The sequence below is a fragment of the Dermochelys coriacea genome, chromosome 3, assembly GCF_009764565.3.
Source record: "Dermochelys coriacea isolate rDerCor1 chromosome 3, rDerCor1.pri.v4, whole genome shotgun sequence".
NCBI classification, from domain to species: Eukaryota; Metazoa; Chordata; order Testudines; family Dermochelyidae; genus Dermochelys; species Dermochelys coriacea.
Window position 1 is genome coordinate 162,808,822 of NC_050070.1, and position 19,939 is coordinate 162,828,760.

A 19,939-nucleotide genomic window follows, 5' to 3' on the forward strand; every position below is an offset into this window, starting at 1 on the left:
AGAGCACTCCACTGAAAGTGAAACTGTGCATTTGTATTTGGGTGCTATTGAGGAAAGGAGATTCACTTTAAATAATGCTTGCTTGCTTGCTTTTTTTTTTTTTTTTTTTTTTTGATTGGATGCATTTTTGAGTCCACAATGAATCTCTGGTGCAAACAACTGCTGTCATACTACACATTTGCAGGCACAAATCAGTTGGTGTTAAAATCTGCTTGTGCCTGCAGTTCACCATGAGCTAGAATATTTGAGACGTCTTGCAAAATCACATCAGAGTTGAAAGCCAGCTCAAAATCAGCCCATGTAACAGGTGAGTGAACACCCAAATAGATTATTCAACACATTCAGTATGTGAACATACTGTACATGGTGGCCTGTATGTGTTATGGCTAATATAGTTACTCATCCTTCCCTACCTGTATGGGTAAGATTCAAAATTGCTGTTTACTTTCACTGTAGCTTTCTGGCTCCGAATACTGAGTAACTTAATTCATATCTCTACAAGTAAGACAAGGGTCTGCTTGTTCGGTATAACCTTCCCCAACCTTCTATCAAGTTTCATGCTAACCAATCTCTGCTGTTTTAGACAAGATTCAAATTTATATCGTGTGTACTTTTAAAAAAACCATTTTTTAAAAAAATAAATCCCTCTGCAGCCCAGAATGTTGTGTTGGTAGAATAAATGCATTATTTTACAATGTATATTTCAGATTTTTCTGGGGATAGCTGATTTTTTTTTTTTCCCCTCCCGCCTTTGTTGCACCCAGAGATGTTTAGTTTGGGACTGGCTTGCATTTCGCTGTATGCTCTTAGGGACTGTTGCAGAAAGGAACTTTAAATGTTTTCAGTGCTGTGGTTTTTGTGGTAGAAAGCTCAGTAATGACTAGAAGGTTAAAACTTTCCTGGCTTTCATGAACATCTCCACTTGGAGACGTAAGATAGGCACTGCACTAGGTCGCAAGTGAACAGAGTTTGGTGGTCTCAGCTTGGTCCTGAGTAGGTAATGTCATCCAAGTCAAACTGTTCTCTTTCCCAGTATGTTCTTTCTCTGTGTAGCAGCTTGTCAACAGTGACTACCATGTGTTACTACATGCACAGATGTGTCTTTGGAGGCTTGGAGGGGGGAAATGGGGAGAGGAGGGCATTAAGAGTAAATACGGTGGGAAATGGCAACTCGAGCCCTGCAGTGGGTGGAATCTTGAAGGACCAACACTGGTTCACTTGGTTGGAATCTTTTGACACTAGAGAGCATCCCCTGTGCAACTGTCTGGAAGGGAGAATAAGGAGATCAGTCTTGGACTCCTTATCTGTTTGTATTGCTGTAGTGTCTGGGGTCCCCAGCTAGCCTCCCCTACCCCCAACGCACTTACTATGTGCCACTGTCCTAGGTGTCAGAGTAGCAGCCGTGTTAGTCTGTATTCGCAAAAAGAAAAGAAGTACTTGTGATACCTTAGAGACTAACAAATTTATTTGAGCATAAGCTTTCATGAGCTACAGCTCACTTCATCGGATGCATTCGGTGGAAAATACCGTGGGGAGATTTATATATATACACACCCAGAGAACATGAAACAATGGGTTTTATCATACACACTGTAAGGAGAGTGATCACTTAAGATGAGCTATTACCAGCAGGAAGGGGAGGGATGGAAGGAGGAAAACCTTTTATGGTGATGATCAAGGTGGGCCATTTCCAGCAGTTAACAAGAATGTCTGAGGAACAGTGGGGGGTGGGGTGGGGTGGGGGGGAGAGATAACATGGGGAAATAGTTTTACTTTGTGTAATGACCCATCCACTCCCAGTCTCTATTCAAGCCTAAGTTAATTGTATCCAGTTTGCAAATTAATTCCAATTCAGCAGTCTCTTGTTGGAGTCTGTTTTTGAAGTGTTTTTTGTTGTTGTTGTTGTTTGTTGTTGAAGGATAGTCACTCTCAGGTCTGTAATTGAGTGACCGGAGAGACTGAAGTGTTCTCTGACTGGTTTTTGAATGTTATAATTCTTGACGTCTGATTTGTGTTCATTTATTCTTTTACGTAGAGACTGTCCAGTTTGACCAGTGTACATGGCAGAGGGGCATTGCTGGCACATGATGACATATATCACATTGGTAGATGCGCAGGTGAATGAGCCTTTGATAGTGTGGCTGATGTGATTAGGCCCTATGATGGTGTCCCCTGAATAGATATGTGGACAGAGTTGGCAACGGGCTTTGTTGCAAGGATAGGTTGCTGGTGAGTATTTGCTTCAGGTTGGGGGGCTGTCTGTAAGCAAGGACTGGCCTGTCTCCCAAGATCTGTGAGAGTGATGGGTCATCCTTCAGGATAGGTTGTAGATCCTTGATGACGCGTTGGAGAGGTTTTAGTTGGGGGCTGAAGGTGATGGCTAGTGGCGTTCTGTTATTTTCTTTGTTGGGCCTGTCCTGTAGTAGGTGACTTCTGGGTACTCTTCTGGCTCTGTCAATCTGTTTCTTCACTTCAGCAGGTGGGTATTGTAGTTGTAGGAATGCATGATAGAGATCTTGTAGGTGTTTGTCTCTGTCTGAGGGGTTGGAGCAAATGCGGTTATATCGTAGCGCTTGGCTGTAGACAATGGATCGTGTGGTATGATCTGGATGAAAGCTAGAGGCATGTAAGTAGGAATAGCAGTCAGTAGGTTTCCGATATAGCGTGGTGTTTATGTGACCATCGCTTATTAGCACCGTAGTGTCCAGGAAGTGGATCTCTTGTGTGGAATGGCCCAGGCTGAGGTTGATGGTGGGATGGAAATTGTTGAAATCATGGTGGAATTCCTCAAGGGCTTCTCAAGGGAATGGATGGGTCATTACACAAAGTAAAACTGTAGCTCATGAAACCTTATGCTCAAATAAATTTTAGTCTCTAAGGTGCCACAAGTACTCCTTTTCTATTTCCCCATGTTATTTCTCCCCCCCCCCATCCCACCCCCCACTGTTCCTCAGACGTTCTTATTAACTGCTGGAAATGGCCCACCTTGATTATCACCATAAAAGATTTTCCTCCTTCTATCCCTCCCCTTCTGCTGGTAATAGCTCATCTTAAGTGATCACTCTCCTTACAGTGTGTATGATAAAACCCATTGTTTCATGTTCTCTGTGTGTGTGTGTGTGTGTGTGTGTGTGTGTGTGTGTGTGTGTGTGTGTGTGTAAATCTCTGCACTGTATTTTCCACCGAATGTATCTGATGAAGTGAGCTGTAGCTCATGAAAGCTTATGCTCAAATAAATTTGTTAGTCTCTAAGGTGCCACAAGTACTCCTTTTCTTTTTGTCCTAGGTGCTGTCCCTACACCTAGTAAGAGAATTCCTGACCTGATAAGTTTGCAACCTTAACTGGGAAGAAGGAAGTGAGATCAGGGGAGACTAGGGCCCAGATTTTTAAAGCTCCTTCAGCATGCTTCTGAAAATCCCACTGGGCACCTATCTGAATTTTAGGTGTCTAAATACCTGTGAAAATCTGGCCTTAAGTGACTTGTTTGAGGTCATACAGGAAGATCACAGCAGAGCTGGGAATTAGACACTGATCTATTGTGTTCTCGTCCAATGTCTGAACGATAAGACTGACCATCCTTCTGTCGTCCTGCTATTTGTAGTTTAAAAGAAAGAAACACATGTAATAGTCTATGGTGCAAATCCCCAGAAAACTTACTCTTCAGCCGTGTAAAAGACATTGTTAGCATATTGTGTGGTTTTTTGTATGACTCAAGTGGAACAAAAAATCCCCTCCCCAGTCCTATTTTAGTTTCATATTTGTATCCACGGTGTGCTAAACTAATTAGCAGCTGGCAAAATGGTTCTCATCTGCTCAGTTACTTGAACTCCTAAGGAAATGTCTAATAACTTGTTTCTATTTTCTCTTTCTGCTTGAGGCGTCAGTTAGATCTTTAGTGTTTCGTGTTCCCGAGTGCGCTCATCTCAAGACCTGTATAGTGGAAGTGGGACCTTTAAACTTTCTCTTCTTTTGACATATCAAGTTTTTAGCACTAAACGCCATTTCAAATTGCGAACTTTTCTTTTAAAAAATGAAGTTCCATGAGACCTATTTAAAAGCAGAGTATTAGTTTTAATTAGTGGATGACAAATGTGGTGGATAACTGTAGAATAATTTAAAGAACTAGACATAAATATCTACTCATGCTGAGATGACTTAACTCATTTCAGTAGTGATCTATCCCACATTTAAACTTGGACTTTCCAAGGTAAAAGACAGATGCTATCCTATAGAGCTAATTAGCCCACACGTCGCTTTTTTGGCCACACCAGAAATAAAGCTAAATCTTCCGTAAATATAGTAGACAGTTTTCAGTGGGTCTCTGACATGGCAGTGAGTGCTCACATGGCTTGTAAAAAAGAGGAGAATTATGGTTAAAGGTTTCCTTCATATTAATGTGACAGATACAGACTACAAATATTTCAGCATGAAACAACTGCAGGAAGTGTGGTGAAGAAGACCCCTGGTGCATGACTCAAAGGTTGTTGTGCCTACAACCAGATAGATATAGGAGGGTACTGTCAAAAATACTCTTGGTTAAGCTAAGACATTTGTGGGGAGGGAGAGGGTGGGTATCAAAGAAACACCCTGTAAATGCTTTGGAGTAAGTCTTATCACCTTTTGCATGATCTGCTACAAATATAAGGAAATATTCCTGGTAATAAAAAAAAAAAGACTCCAGAGTCATGAGAAGTAAAACCATCCTTTTTCTTGATTATTGATCTAAGGAAGGAATCCGAAAAGAGAGCATGAGGTAGCCATTAGCTGTTTAACAGGTAGCTTCCTTCCTGTGAGATGCCTGTCTGTGGTGCAGGTGCTGCTAACGGTGTGGTTTCCATTACTTTAGGCATCCAGGGGGAAGTCACTGATAAACAAGTTTCAAGTGTTGTGTGCACAGCATGATACCAGTAGGTAATAATCAGAGCCCTTTCCCTTCACTGGTGAACATACTTTGCAGTACAGTGCTGGCACTGATGGGAAATGGGTTCTTAACTGAGCTGCGTGGGCTGCCTCTAATGGTGGTCTGATGCTCATGTTGACTCATAATGTTTGTCCCCACTGGGTGCAATTTGTTTTTTCAACTAGATCAGCCACTTTTTTTTCCCTCCGTTTTGCCCCAACCCTCCCTAAACTGGAAAAAAACAAATATATTGAACTTGATTTTCAATCTTTCCCCGCCCCCTTTGTGTTCTGCAGGGAAATTCTTAGCAAGTCATGCACTATATTCAAGTACAGGTAGGAGCGCATTGTTCAGCTTTGGAAGCACTGGCACTGGCAAATGTCCAGAGAGGGCAGAGCCAGACTCCCTGACTGACAGGCTTGGTGCTGTCTTTTAGTTATACCTGAAGCAGGGAACATTAATCTTATCCTCCCAGTGTATTCAAAGCAATTGATGGGCTAGCTCAAAGGTCTTTCTATTATCATGCTATCTAGGGTGGGGACGCTTGTGAGATGTCGGAAAAGTGGAGTCAGGGCTTGAATGAGAGACTTCCAAGGAAGAAGCAGGGTGCTGTCAGAAGTCATGTTAGTGACTTAACAATTGACATTGTTCTCTCAGTCTTTGCGGAACCAATTCCGCTGCCTGTTAGATTGCACTGAGCTGCTTGAGATACAGTAGTTTGTATGAGTAATAAACTGGGCTTCTACGTTTGGTCTTTAAAGATGCCATGAATTTTTCAGCAAGAGCTGGAGTGTTCTCTCCAAGTCATGGCTAAATTCTAATTTGGATAATTACATTGTGCTCTGCTAACTCCTCCCCCTGGCAGACTTAACTTTAGGTGATATTCTTTCTGTTCTCCTAAATTATTGTTTAATGTTTGTATGATGCATGTATGATTAAATAGTTGCTTTATTCTGCCCGGCATTGGATGCATTTCATTGCTGGGAGAAATTAATCCTGTTTAAATATGTTTCATGTTTAGGGACAAAAGTATCTATATATAATGTAAGATACTGATGTGGGGAAGAGATTAAGAGATCATGAATTTATTAAGTCCCATTTGCAATGGATGAAATACTCCTAGCTGAAAAGACTGTTTACTCAGGAATTCAATGTGGAATTAAACTAATGCAAAACATAAGTAGTGAATTTAAATAAACACCCCTTTTTAGGGGGGTTTACAGTAATAACTGTTTATAGGACAGGCAGAGGTTTCCTTTAAAATACAAGAACTTTTGAATAGGGATCTTTTCAGGTTGCAAATGTATTTGGAAAGAAATTTAAAATACAGTCAGTGTAGTTGGGAAAAAATGCTTGAATGAAAAGCAATTGTGCTAAGTTCTCAACCAGACAACTGTTTGTTGGTGTTCTCCAAGGTAGCTCTGAAAGCTTGAAGTTGCACTTAGTCATCTAATATCCCTGTTCAAGAATTAGAATAGGCTATTGTATCCTGTCTGTCCCAACTCATTTCTCTCCCAATTGGGAAATCTCCCACTCTTGGAGATCAAATCGTTCACCCTCTTGTTTTTCTAGCCTTTAGTTTCTGGTGGTGGATGATGAGGTGGGGTTGAATAGTCTGACTGGATTTCCCAGTTTTTGCTCCCAGTCATCTCAGCTCTTCTGTCTTTTAAGCAGTAGAATTCTTTTGCTACCTGGAGCTCCAGTGACAATGGCCAGAGCAGCCCATGGAATCATGCTGCTCTAACTCAATTGATATGCCTGTGAGAGTGTGACCTATAACCCCTTTGGGCTTCACTTTTGTGATTTAGTCCTTTCCCCACCACTTGACATTGTTTGACATGGGAAATTACACACACTAGGTATCCTACAGCAGTCAATTAGGGTCAAATTCTCAAGTGGAATACCAAACACAACACATCACCTGAAAGATTGAAATGGCAGGGCCCTGTAGTTTGTTTCTGCTTTAGTTGCATGTTGCGGGTTAACTTAAGTTTCATTTTATGAATATACAAGCCCAGGAATACAGACTAAGTAGTACTTAATATACCATGAAAAGAAAAGGAGGACTTGTGGCACCTTAGAGACTAACAAATTTATTTGAGCATTTGTTAGTCTCTAAGATGGCACAAGTCCTCCTTTTCTTTTTGCGAATACAAACTAACACGGCTGCTACTCTGAAACCTGTTAATATACCATGCTGTCTTACATAGGCACCTTTATAAAACCCACTAGATTTGCTTTAAGATAGGGCTAGGTTTCTTTAAGAGTAATAATACTTTGCAATTATATGACAACTTTCATCTGAGTATCTTTAAGTACTTTATAAATAAAACCTCATGTCATCTTTGTAAGGTATACAAGTTGTATTCTCCCCATTTTACAGAGCAGTAAACTGAGTGACTCGGACAACGTCACACTACAAATCAATGGCAGAGCGAGGAAAAGAACCCAGCAGTCCTCACTCCCAGTTCTTTAATCGTTACATTAGACCTCCAGCTTTTTCCTGCAGCTGGTTACTGACTAATATATTGATGGTCTAATAAAGACCCATAAAGTAAGCCCTTCAGCTTGATGGCCATGGTGAATTAAGGCCTGAATTGCATCCTGCTGCCCTCTATGCAGCTAAAATGCCAGAGCAATTGTCGCTTCAATTAAGTGACAACAAAATCCTATTAGTACCTCTCACTAATCCCCTTTTTACTACTGTACGAATGTTACCAAGTAGTCCTTTGCATCTTTAGCTCTAAAACAGGCACAGCACATAGGATGTTGCCACTGGTTTCTCATCCTATATTTAACATAACCTTGATTACACAGAGATCTACAAGTGGGTAGGGTCTGATAAGCAGTTCAAGTACTCTGCATAGAAATAGCACCAAAATAGTTTGTGTTGTTTCTAATTGCAACGGATGAGCAGCCTGGCTTATTAATCCTCCCCTATCAGCAGTACATAACTTGTCTGCACCAGAATAGCCCTGATCTCAGCAATCCTGCATTTAGCTTTGGGGTTGTGTTTTTGACGTATTTGGAAAAGACAAGCTCCTATAGCAGGCCCAAAGGGATTTCCACTCCACTGAGCTGGCTTTATATGGCTGAGACAACACAGAACCCAGAGAGGTTTGTGTCCCTTCATAAAAATACACCAGTGCAGCAGAGTGCATAATTCTGGTGAACTTTACACTGCATTAGCAAGCAACAGCAGTGTGTGCTCTTTGGCACAGTATCACAGAATGGGCATAGTAGTGGCTGCAGTAAGGCTAGCTGGTTGCCACACTGCCTCACCTCTAGGAGTGAGTGAGTAGTTCAGTCTCTCTAATCATTCAGTCTTTGGCCTGTCAGGTTGTGACGATGTGGACATCTGTCCACTAGGAACTAGACTGAGTCCCTCAGTGCTATTTTGTGAAACTATGCAAAATGATAGAGGGGGCAAATTCTGAGAAATAATTATTTTGTTGGCTTGAGATGCCCCTGGGAATGGACTGGGGGGGTGGGGTGGAGTGTGCTGTTCAAAACTTTTGTGATGTAACAGCTTATATGAAGGGAATAATTTAGTACAGTTAATGGGTGAAACTCTCAACCCTTCCCCCCCACAGTGACTTAGGAACCTAAGTTCTGTTTATCAAAGAGACGAAGGCCTGGATGCACAAAAGGCGTGAGGTGCCTACATTCCTGTTTGGGGACCACTGTGATCCACAAAACTCCTGCTGAACCCTGCGGGCACCTAAACTCACTCGGTGCTGAAGGTTTTCTTATGCAATCAAAGTTCTTTGTGCTCAAGTTCCTGCTTCTAAGCAAGTGCACTGCAGCCTCCCTCTAGGCCCCTGGACACCTGTCTCCTGCCTGAGGAGTGTGACTCATGAACCAGAGTAAGATAAGTACTGGGCTGCCTAAGTCATGTGTTGGACCTGATCTGGTAGATATGCTCAGAGGGCACCTACCACATCAGGCTCCTCATGCAAGTTCACACAGACGAGCAGGGCAGGACCCCTTTAATAACTTTTAGCCCTCAGGTTAGGATACTTACTGGGAGAGACCCCCCCACACACACACACAAGGGGAAGAAGGGATTTGAACAGGGATCTGCCACCTCAGGTGACCACTCTAACCATTGGATTGAGGGACCCCTGCCTGAGAATATCCCATAGTCTCTCCTGTTTTACTCTGTGTAAATAAGTAGTCATTTAAGCAGGGGGACTGGGTGAGAGAGAGCAAGCTCAAGCCTGGGAATGACTCTATTACAGGGTGGGTAAGGCACTCCCCTGAGAGATGGTGGATACCTGTTCAAATCCCTTCTCCCCCTCGGGAAAATGGGGGACTCAAATTGGAGGTCTCCCACATCCTAAGTGAGCAACCTAATCCCAGGGAGAAAAGTTGTGAGAGCAGTCTGCTGCCATTACTGGCAGCCCTCCTCCTGGGCTTCTGTTAAAATGGAGTAGGCGCCTAATGCAAAGAGAGGGTTTGCAGTTGAGAATCCCCAGGCCTTTCCTTGAATCCCAGACTTAGACCCCTGTGTCTGAGACAGGTGCAGGGTTCACCATGCACACCTCTGGTCAGTAACTCCCATTGACTAGCCTGTCTAGCGTGCTGGTTTTTGTGAATCACTGTAAGGCTCCTCTCCCCATTCACTGTATAAGAGCTCAGGCTCCTAACTCGGGCTTTGTGAACCAGTGATTCTTCTAGGCACCTAAAAGTTAGGCCTTGTGATGCTCACTACCTGACCTTAATCAACAGGACTTCATCGACTAAGTCAGGCCATTTTTGAAAACATTACCCAATATGATAATCCTTTAGTGCTTAGGGCTTTTTGCACTGAGATCTTGAAGCAATTAAAAAAGTAGGAGGTATTAGCCCCTAGTAAAGATGAGGAAACTGAGGCACAAAGCCCAAATGATGTGCCCAAGTCCATATAGTGCTATTATAAATTCCCAGAGGATATATAATGTTGAAAGAGGATAGTTAATCAAATATAAGGATAACTCTGGCAGGAAAAGAATAGATAAATGATACCACTATCCTGGCTTCTGAATGGCTAAATAAGAGTTTGGATACAATAACATCCATTGACTGTGGCCTGGAGTGGGTTAATTCCTCCTGAGGACTTGGAATATTTTTTTCTTATCTATTTTCTTCATATTATGTACACAGCTCCTGTTCACCTCAAAATTGGAAGGGTCAGACAACAAAAGCCATAGCATGTCTTCTATACAGCCGTAGCACGGCTAAACAGCTGTGCACCCTCAGCCAGCCCCAGCAGTTTTGTGTGCTCTGGGCCCAATTTATCACTGTCCTTTGCCCCAGCTGGGGTTCCTCCCCACCCTGGCTTACCCCCATCCCCATTTGAAAAGAGCCACTTTATTTAACATAAAAAGATTTAATTCTCTGCCCCTGCAAACATATGCAAGTACCCCATCCTGAACTGAATGCCCTTCACAGGGCTGGCTATGACTGCAATATCTAGCCCAGATCCTCAATCACATAAATCATTGGAATAAAATATCAGCTTCCTTTTCTTACCATCTTTGTCTTTATGTTACTAAGATGAAAATCATAAATTTTTATACAAGGAAATCTAGGAATCATTACTGCAATGTAGCACTGAAAAGGTCTAGTATGGGAAAATCAGGTTAAGGGACCTCTGAAACCTCATCAAATCGAGAAGTGAATATTTGTAAGCGTTTTCCTCTTCTTAGCCACTCGTATGCCTCTTCAAGGCTACTGAACATTTTCAGCAGAACTCTAGGCATACGGCAAACTGACTGCATTCTACCTACTTAAAATTACTCTTGCTATTTCAATTGGATATGGTATTCTCCTTCACTTCCTATCTTATATAGTGATTGTGTTGGTATGCATTGTTAAACAGCTGCTGTGTTCTACTCCAGAGGTGGTTGAATTGCTTCCTATATATTAGGGCTGTCAAGCAATTAAAAAAATTAATCGCAATTAATTGCCCTGTTAAACGATAATAGAATACCATTTATTTAAATATTTTTGGATGTTTTCTACATTTTCAAATATATTGATTTCAATTACAACACAGAATGCAAAGTGTACAGTGCTCACTTTATATTTATTTTTATGACAAGTGTTTTCACTGTAAAAAGACAAAAGAAATAGTATTTTTCAATTCACCTAATACAAGTACCATAATGCAATCTTTTTATCAGGAAAGTTGAACTTACAAATATAGAATTATGTACAAAAATACTGCATTCAAAAATAAAACAATTCTAAAATTTTTTAGATCTTGAAAGTCCACTCAGTCCTACTTCTTGTTCATCCAATTGCTCAAACAAGTTTTTTTACATTTGCTGCCCGCTTCTTGTTTACAGTGTCACCTGAAAGTGAGTTAATCGCTTGAGTTAACTGCGATTAGTAAACAGCTCTACTACATATACTTTTCATGAAGTACTTTGGCAAGAAAGGTGCTATGTAAAGGTAAGATACTATAAAGGCTTTGTGCAACTAGTGTTTAATGGCCATTGGCATTTCTGAGCCTAGTGCCAGAAGTGGCCATCTTGCTGAAAAATGATAGTCATTGTATCTCTCTTGCCAGTTTGTGGGCTTCAAAGAAGGCCCTCCCATAGAGAGCAACACAAACTGGAACTGCAACTAAGATTGCCTGCAAACCTGGCTTGAACAAGAGAGACAGCCTGTGGGGTCTGGATGAGGAACCTGACTAGCATACCTGTGTGACACACGCCAGACCCTCAAGAGCTGGTATGTGGCTGGGCCACATGCACTGAGTCTGGCAGGGACTGTGGAAACACAGAGAAAGCTGGCTGCAGGCAGTCAGGTTAGAGAAGCCAGAGCAGAAACAACCTCCAAGGTTGTTCTCTGCAGCAGCAGGAGGCAACAAATTTGTCTTTTCCTGTCGGAAGGCCTGAGGCTGACCAACCACCTCCACCATGGAGAGACCAAGCCCTAATATTATGCTGCACTCATGAGGACTGAAAGCTAGCTGAGCCTGGTAGGCCTTCCCTGAGCAGAAGCCAAGAGATGAACAGGGTATGAAGCCACCAGAGACTCCATGCAGCCAAAAGCGGGAGCGGACTGCCTCCCAGCAAAGGATAGTAGCTCTTCACATCAAGCTAAAGTGAGGAAACTGAGGACTTTTTCATTATTATAGGTGGGGCTGGTAGTGCTGCCTACTATTAAAGATGCCTGACATTTCCCTATTTTCAGTTGCTTGTAACTTTGCCTAATTGTAACTATTTGGCAGAACAGCTTGCGTGCTCTAATGATCCCCAGAGTCTGTGTCAGCGAGGGCTTTTTGTTCCTGGTAGGTTCAACCATGCCAGATTGGTCTGTTAGGGAGAAGCCAGGCAAAACAGACACCCTGGTCCTCCAGGTTGGGGGTTAGGCACAGGGCTAACAACCCTGTCCCATAAAAAACAAAATGTTATGAAAATAGCGACAGAAAAATCTACCATTATTGTGGGTGATGGCCTTCAGGAGTCAATGACCCATATGGCTGCCAGAGATGAAAGCCAAAATGAAGCCACTGGCTTGAAGATGGACACGCTCAACACCAAGACAAAAAGCAAACTTGATTTTTGGAATGTACGGACAATGTACGAAGCAGGGAAGCTAGCTCAGGTCACGGCAGAGATGAGCCGCTACAGCTTACACATCCTGGGTGTCAGTGAGAGCAGATGGACGGGATCAGGAAGATTAACAACAGCCTCAGGAGAAACTTTGCTCTTTTCTGGACGGGATGATGGACAACACCATGGGGGTGTTACCATCCTTTTGAAGAAGGGAATGGAGCATTCCCTGCTTGAATGGAAATCCATCAGCACCAGACTTATGAGAGCCAGACTGAAAGAGAAACAAAATATCATCCTGATTCAGTGTTATGCTCCCAACAAATGACAGTGATGAAGAAATAAAGGACAAATTCTACCTTGCGCTACAGGCGGAGTTAGAGAAAGTGACCTATCTTCATTGGAGACCTGAATGCCAAGGTTGGTAACGCAACACAAACAATGACAGAGCAATGGAAATACATGGGTGTGGCACTATGAATGAAAAAGGAGAAAGGCTTGTTGATTTCTGTAATATGACTGACATAGTCATCGGCAGAACCCTATTTGAACATCGTGAAATTCACAAGCTGAAATGGTGTTCTCCAAAAGGCAGAGATAAGAACTAGATTGACCATATCATGATCAATGGCGATGGTCACTGACATATGTGAAAGTGAGAAGGAGTGCAGATGTTAGCAGCGACCACCACCTTGTGACAGTCTCCATCAAGCTAAAATTGAGAAGTGTGGGTCCACCAAACAAGGGACATAGACATTATGATATTGACAAGCTAAAGTCCCTTGAAATACAGAAAGCCTTCATTCTGCAGTTTAAATAACAGGTTTCAGGCACTTGGAGATCTTGATAAAGAGAAGAGGAATGCAGACGAGGAGATCAACAAGAAGTGGGACAAAGTAACAGCAATTTATAAACAGAGCAGTGAAGCCTGTCTAGGCTACAGGCTGAAGAGAAGGAAGGAGTGGATTATACCCAGCACATGGAATGCCATAGAAACCAGATGAGCCCTGAAGAAAAAAGTTTTAGACACAAAATCCCAGAAGCTAAAGGACAAATACTGCTCATGGTATAGCAAGGCAAGGTCAAATGCCTTGTGAGAGTGGACAAACGGCATTATATTGATAACTTGGCAACATAAGCAGAGGATGCAGCTGCTCATGGTGAACAAGGAATCATCTACAAAATGACACCGCTTATCAGTGGTAAATGGCAGGCACCAACAAACCCTCTCAGGAACAAACAAGGACACCTACTAACAGTGAAAAAGAAATGCGCTGGACAGAGCATTTCAAAGAATTGCTGAACAGGGAGCCACCTAAAGAGGAAGTAAACATCCGGGAGGCAGAAGAAGATCTTGATATCAACACAGACACCCCAACTAAGGAAGAGATCATTCAAGCCGTCAAATCCTTAAAAAATGGGAAAGCTCCTGGCAAGGATAACTTGAATGCAGAATTGTTGAAGGTAAATCCTAAATTAGCAGCATCTATCCTGGCCCCTCTATTACATCAGTCCGGAAAAGGGAAAAAGTGCCAATGAGTGGATCAATGGGGTTATAGTGAAGATTCCAAAGAAAGGAACTCTGTGATTGTAATAGCTGGTGTAGTATCACACTTTTATCTGTGCCAAGCAAAGTACTGTATAAGATCATAGTCCAGCGTATATCAGAGACAGTTGATAGCATTCTCAGAAAAGAGCAAGCTGGTTTTTGGAAAGGGCATGGATGCACAGACCAGATCTTCACTCTACGAAACATAATAGAACAGTGCTTAGAATGGCAATGACTACTCTACATAAATTTCATAGACTTTTGAGAAGGCTTTTGATAGCATTCACAGGACCAGCCTATGGCGCACTCTGCGGGCATATGGAATTCCTTTCCTTATAATCAACGTCATCAAAAGCTTCTATTTCAACTTTATATGCAGTGTTGATCACAGTGAGCTCAGTTTTGAAGTCAAAACAGGAGTACGTCAGGGGTGTGTCATGTCTGCAATCCTCTTCAACATTGCCATCGACTGGGTAATGCAGCTTACAACAGAAGACATGCCAAGAGGCATTAAAAAGACATTCTTCTCATCCCTTGAAGACCTGGACTTTGCAGATGATGTTGCTCTTCTATCACATATCCGCAAAAAGAAAAGGAGGACATGTGGCACCTTAGAGCTGTAGCTCACGAAAGCTTATGTTCAAATAAATTTGTTGTCTCTAAGGTGCCACAAGTCCTCCTTTTTTCTTTTTGCGGATACAGACTAACATGACTGCTACTCTGAAACCTATCACATATCCAATACCATATATAAGAAAAAAACAACTCTACTCAACGCATTCACAACAAATGGACTGAAAATCAACCGCAATAAGACAGATATCATGACCTTTAATATTTCCTCACCATCACCAGTACGGATAGAAGATTATGTTCTCACCAATGTAGAAACATTCACATACTTGGGTAGCACCATCAGCCAGGATGGTGGAACAAGCCAGGACATCCGGAATAAAGTCAGTAAAGCCAGGAACATCTTCAGGAGCTTAAATACAGTCTGGAAATCATCAAAATACAACACCAAAACCAAACTCAAGATTTATCAGAGCTGTGTACTTTCAAAACTACTTTTATAGTGCAGAATGCTGGGGAATGAGAAAGTATGACATGTCCAAACTGTCTTCATTCCATACCACCTGTCTCAGAAAAATCCTCCATATCTTTTGGCCCAGAACAATCTCAAAGCAAAATCTATTCACACAGTGCAGCCAAGAGGATCTGAGCACTATCATTGCCAGGAGGCATTGGAGATGGATTGGTCATGTGCTTCAGATAGAAACTGATTTCGTCACCAGAGTAGCAATAAGATGGACACCTGAAGGCAAGTGAAAACGAGGCCACCCAAAAACAACATGGTGAAGAGCTGTGGAAGCCGAGCTGAAAAACCTAGGGCACAGCTGGGGAACCATTGAAAGACTTGCCAGAAACAGACAGGAGTGGAGGAGCTTCGTCGCTGCCCTAAATGCCAGAGGCATAATAGGAACATGATGATAATTGATGATGACTAGCACCTCCTGCAGTTTTGTGTATCTAGCTCTTCGTTTCCTTTTACTCTTATTTTTAAAAGGATTAAAATGTCTGGAAATGAAATATATCATCTTGGGTCAAACAAAATGAATTTTTTGTTGACTTTTTCAATTTTGCTGTAAAAGACGTGATTTGTCAAGTTGAACTGTTCCCCCACTCCCTGCCCCTGAACTGCCAACGAACTGAAAAATGAGTTATTTGCCCATCTCTCTGTGTAGAATTTAGAAAGGCTGTGACCTCATTGAGGTTTTCCTGTGATGTTCACCCACCGCATCATGTGATAAGCACAGAGCTGGAGTAAATCTGGCATCCCTGTTTAATCTATTGATGGTACAGGGAAGGCATGTGGTAACCCCTTTTGGTACTGGCAAGTAACGGAGGAATCAAAAAAGTGTCCCTGCTGGGACTCCAAGAATGAGAAGTCCTACATTAAACATGTTAGAGGTACAACTATCAGCCACATCAAATATTCAAGAGCAGGAGCCTTTTGTTTTTGGAGGATACATGAATAATTTAATGTAGTGCTGAGAGTTATGAAAGGAATTCATTGTCCCTAATAAATAAAACAGAGCCCCTGTGAACTGGAGGGTGGCTGACGCTCCTCCAAGTGAATCAGTAAATTCATTCCCTTCAGAAATTATACAGCAAAACAGGCTCCAGCCCAAGGTGGTCTCATAACAACACCACTGTGTGGAAGTGCGCAGAAGATGGATATTTTTAAGGGTCTAATTTTAGAAATAGTCTTTAATTGTGTGGGTACAAGTGATACATGCAGATGTTTAGTGACCTCATTCCACCTGCAACTCTGATTTTTATGTCTAATACATATCCCTTGAGTCCATGTATATTTGTGCCATTAACCTTGTGGGAGCACAAAGGGAATCTAGGTTGAGATGTTCTCAAAATCAGACTCTGATTATTACACTAGATTAGGTTCTGTTTGTTGACAATACTCTGATGTATTTATTTTATGGATGAAGGGCCTGTGACGTTGCACCCCATAATGCTTTATGGAACTATGCTTATGAGTGTAATTATGACATAACTGGAATATGTTTTATGCTAGATATGCCATGTAACCTATCTTTTGCAAAGGTTATGATCCACTGAATATATTCATCCTATTTGTATGCATGTATCATTTTTATATCTGAAGTTATGAGCATTGGCTCTATGCTTGTATTTAAAATGTTTTGCTGTAGGAAGCACATAAGGCAAATTTGGTCAATATAGTGTGAAGGGGTTATTCAGGTAATTGGGAGTACTTAACTAGCAATGGACTTTGGGAGATGTCAATCCACATTTGAGCTTTCCTGGGAACGTTTTAACTAATATGTAAACAATGGCATTGGCCTGCAAAAAGCTGAATCATTCATAGACATGTGACTTGCCCAGATGGCTACAGACTCCATCTTGTTGCTGTAATTTTGCACAGGAGAACAAAGGGGTTTCTGCCCACAAGAGAGAGGACATAAAAGGCCTTGGAAACCCCTCCATTTTGTCTTCAGCTGGTTCAGAAGATAGCTTCTCCACCCGAAAGAGATGCCTGAAAGAAACTGAAACAAAGGACAGTAACTATGGGGGTGTGATTGCTGGACCCAGACTAGGAAGGAGTCTAGTCTGTGAAAGAAGCTTATTGGAACATCTCTGAGGGTGAGATTTACTTGCATTTAGTTTCCTACTGTATTAGGCTTAAACTTGTGTGTTTTTGTTTTATTTTGCTTGGTAATTTATTTTGTTCTGTCTGTTACTTGGAACCACTTAAATCCTACTTTTTATACTTAACAAAATCACTTTTTGCTTATTAATTAACTCAGAGCAGATAATTAATACCTGGGGGAGCAAACAACTGTGCATATCTCTCTGCCAGCGTTAGAGGGCAAACAATTTATGAGTTTACCCTGTATAAGCATTATACAGAGTAAAATGGATTTATTTGGAGTTTGGATCCCATTGGGTGCTAGAGACAGGAGAACTTTCTGAGCCGTTTTCTGTTAAGTCTGCAGCTTTTGGGAGATGTGGTTCAGATCTTGGTCTGTGTTTGTAGCACGCTAGCATGTCTGGCTCAACAAGGCAGGGTACTGAAGTCCCATCAGGCCGGGGAAAACGGGCTCAGCGGTAGTCTCGGCACATCAAGTGGCAGTCCCAAGGAGGTCTCTGTGACCCAATCCATCACAGGGCCTTCCAAAGGATTGACTTAGATAAGCACCCCGAAGTTTATCCAAAGTACTCACTGACTCTCTTGAGTCTGCAGAGATGGGATGGAAGTCTATAGAACCAACTTTCTAGGGAGATCTTCTAACAAAATGCTCTATCCTATGAGTACAGTCTCTTGCTCTCTCTATCTTGCTGGGACTATGGCATGCAGGGGCATCCAAACTGAAAGAATAATGGAAACATTTCCAAACATCACAAACATTCTGTTGAGATTTGCTTCTAGAGCTGAGAGAAGGCTTGACAGGCAATGCAGTCTAATGGTTTAATGGCAGGTCCGAGAAAGAGGATTTCTAAATCCTAATCCTGCCTTTATGAGTGAATCCTAATATGTCCTTGGGCAAGTCATTTAGTGTTGGATTGAAACGTTGCAATCCAGCCCTGGTAAACGGTGCATAGCTCACCAATCCCAGGAGCAGGACTGGGACAAAACTGATCCTCGGAGCACTACTCTGTGGCAGCACAGGTACATACTCCCTCCCCCGGGGAAGTAAACTGCTCCAGCCCTTTTCCTGGTGCAGGCTAGTTTCCACTTTGTGTCAGCTCAGTTTTGCTGCCCAGTGTATTGTGGGAGCAGACCCAAAGCTCTGCCTATCTATACAGGAGGAAGAGTAGCAGTCCTGCAGGGGCTGCTGCCCCCATGCAGGGTCTGGCATCGCAGAAAGCCTTTGTAAGGGGGCTCCTTGTGCCTCTAGGCTTCCCTTCATAGGTATGCAGTCAGGCTCACAACTGAGGCCTTAACCTCTTTGCCACAATTTCTCCATCTTTTAAATCAGGGTAAGAAGCTACCCTACTGCCCAAGGGCTCAGTGTGCTCAATGTATTAACAGTGGTAAAGTGTGCGGGATCCTCACATGGGAAGCAAAATATAAGGAGAAAATGCTCTTATTTTACTGCTTATACTGTAAACTCTTTGGGACAGGGACTGCATCTTACTGCAATGGGTGTGAACAGCACCTAACACTGAGTGTGCTAGCAGAATACACACATAATAATTTATATTTGAGAGCTAATGAATGGTTGCAATGCACTTGGACTATGGACCTTACCAGATACAATCTGCAAACAAATGAATGTTTGCATTCATCACAATGCAATATCAAAGTGCATTAATTGTTGAGTGTTATCACTGGGCTAGAGGAATGGGGATGTTTGCTCCAAAATTGATGCCATGATCTGACCCATTATTATTTTATGATGTTTGCATTGGCTCATCTTTTAACTGAGCAAGCCCATTAATCCATAACTGTACTAAGAACAACATCCCAGAAATGCACCATTGTTCCAGAACTTGCTAAGAAAGACTGTGCTGCTAACAAACACTTGTCCAAAGCTCAGAGTACCTCATCCCTTTTATAGTTTACACCCTGAAAAAGATGTGCTTTCTAAGTGTTAAGTTAGTTTCGTTTTAACTTCACAAGAATAGGACTCTGTGACCCTGATGTCTTTGTTGCATATAACTTACTGGATTTATTTGGGGTAAATCAGATATCAAAGCACAGCAGAGAGATGGTCAAGGCGTTCGCCAGAGGTGGTGATGAGTGGCTTAATGAAAGGAAGCCTGATGCTTAAAAGGAAAGTATAGTCAAGAATATTGTGAAAGGAAGGAGGAGGTGAGTGAAGGTTGGAATGTATGTGGTGAAAGGGTGCAAACCATAAGTGCTGGTGCAGATTTGCAATATCGTTTCTGAAAATTAGCTGGTGTTGTATTACAAACAGAAAACTGGTCCATAGGTGTGATGAAACTGAGCCTATAGAGAAGCTTGCCATATGTGGATAGCTGACCAAGGAGCAAGCAAAGTCTGCCATAAGAGATTTTTATATCCTTATAACTCAGACACACCTTCTTTATTTGATAATTCATCATTTTTCTATCTCTGATCTTCTACTCCACCTCGAGGGGAGAAAAAGGCTGTTCATGCTCCTTCAATAAACCCTTGGAAGAGATTATTATCATTTTGTGTGCTACCCTGTACAGTCAGGGAATCAAGCGTAGTGTCAGGATCTAGTATGCTCCTTGTTGACAGAAAGACCCTGTATCTTTTTATTGGCTTGTTTGTTCCCAAGCTAACTAAAACAGCCTATACTACGTATCATCACCAAACAGGATCTCCTTACGTCCTGGCCTGGAAAAAGAAATCAGGGAATGAATTACTGATTACACTACTCAGCCTTTGATGGGTGGGTACTTGCCTTTCTTCT